The sequence below is a fragment of the Larus michahellis genome, chromosome 4, assembly GCF_964199755.1.
Source record: "Larus michahellis chromosome 4, bLarMic1.1, whole genome shotgun sequence".
Classification (NCBI taxonomy): domain Eukaryota; kingdom Metazoa; phylum Chordata; class Aves; order Charadriiformes; family Laridae; genus Larus; species Larus michahellis.
Window position 1 is genome coordinate 31,509,405 of NC_133899.1, and position 2,272 is coordinate 31,511,676.

Sequence of the window (2,272 nt, forward strand, 5' to 3'; positions counted from 1 at the left end):
TGCTTTCCTGGAGATGGCTGAACACCTGCCGATGGGAAGCAGTGAATGAATTTCTTGTTTTGCTTTGCTTGTGTGCAAGGCTTTTGCTCTACCTATTAAGCTGTCTTTATCCCAATACATGAGTTTTTCCTCTCTTTTACTCTTCTGATTCTTTCCCCATCCAAACTGGGGGGAGTGAGTGAATGGCTGCGTGGTTCTAGTTTCTGGCTGGGGTTAAACCATGACACCTGCCCACCAGGCAAGCGGCAGCAATGGCAGCAGCACCTGCATGAACACCTAGCCAGGCTTCCGGGACTCATGTCAAAAAGTGGAATTTAAAAAAACAAAACAAAACCAAAAACCCCATGAAGTGGCCACCTAAGAGTGTGAGAGGAGCTGGGCTGCAGCCAGGCTGAGGGGGCCGCCCAGGTTCTGCAGAACACCAGTAACACGGCATCCCTAACACCGACCCCCCCAGCTCTGCCGTGAGCAGCCCATGGCGCCATGCCCATCTCCTCACAGTGAGGTGAGGGAGAACAGCCCTGGCTGACCTGAGAGGAGGGCCGGATATCTCCACACACCTCCCTTACACATTAATTAAATATCACCTCCTGTGCCGCACACCACAGATGATTGCCCTTAATTTTGCATGTTTATGCAAACAGGAAGTAATAATGTCAGTGCCTTTGTTACCTGCCAATAGCCTCGTCGCTGTCGTGGGATGCGGCCCTGCATGTTGCTCGGGGAGCGAGGGCGGGCAGCAAGGCCTGTGGGGCAGGCTGACAGGGCAGGCAAGATGGCCGCAGCTCTGCAGCCCTCCCCTTTCCCATTGGCTGCCAGGGGATGGTGGGGACCGACGGTGTCAAATCACCCACACAGGAGGGTCCTGAGGCCCCCCTGGGCCAGCAGCCCTGCAAAGAAGGCAAGGTTGTGCCACCAGGCCTCCGCCCGGACCCACCAGCACAGGAGCAGGCCATGTTTTCGGGCAGCGAGCAGAAGACTTTCTCCAAAGCATCAAAACCGAACCACTTTTGTGCCGCGATTGAGAGACGGGACGCTGCTTGATGCAAGCAAGATGTCGGTTTATTAGAGGCGTCGGAAAGCTTTTATACAGCTACTTAACAGTTACATAAATTACACAAATTCTATCATTTCTAATTGGCTTAGCTCTAAATGTTTCATTACAATAATCCCTCCTACCTGCGGTTTCGCTACATGCTAGAAGCTACAGTTTTGGAATGTGCTAAAAGCTACAGTGATAACTTGTTGCCTACTCCCTACTTCTTCAAGGTTATTTATCTCAGACCTGCAAGGCCAGTTGTTCCCTGGCTCCTCAGATTTATTTGTCTCAGGTCTGCAAGGTCGGCATACCCTCGAATTTCTTGCATGCTTGTACTTTTCTGCTAGCTGCCCCCAACATCTCCCCCTTTTTTGTTTCTTTAAAGGCAGAACTGAGGCGCGGGTTTAAAAGTCATCATTCTCAGTGAGCTGGACAGAACTAACACTAGCGTAAATCTTCGGAATATCGCCGTTTTGAATAAACCATGTATATCGAACAATTTTAGTCACCATAGACCTGACACAGGAAAGAGCACAGCTTAGAATCAAAAGGCCTACCAATATAATAACTAATATGAGTACAGCAGATTGTACCAGGCTCCTAAGCCAGCCCTTTAGCCCAAACCAATCACCCAAAGTACCCAATCCGAAGAAGTCCGTATCAGATTGCACCTTTTGTGAATGCGCAAGGAGTTGTGTAATTTGCTTATGTATCGAAGAAGAGTGGTCCTCCAAGTCCATGCAGCACATTCCGTCAAAATCCTCACAGCCATGTCCATGGGCTAGTAGCAAGAAGTCAATAGCGGCTCTGTTTTGCAGGACTGCATGTTGTACCGTAGATAAGTCTTCAGCCATATCAGATAGTATGCGGCTGGTAGCATTTGCTTGCTTAACAACCCAACAGGCAATTGCATCTAAGTTTCTGTGGGCTCTCGCTGCTGCCACCCCAGGGGTAAATAGCGAGGCGAAAAAAACCTCCCAGCGATTCCATAGCTTAACATTATCGTCACAGGTATTATCTAATGCTTGTATTGTGTCACGAGTAAAACGTAACCGCTGTTTTGGGCTTGGGTGATAGTGAGGAGTGCCAAGACTAAGCTGTCCAATAGTACACGGGCCTCCTCTAGGGTTAGAAGGGATCCCAGACCAAGCTCTATTTCCACAAATAAAAAAGAACCCCAAGGGGAGCCGCCTAGGGAGCATGGTACCGGGGGCTGAGTGAGTGGCGTTTCGA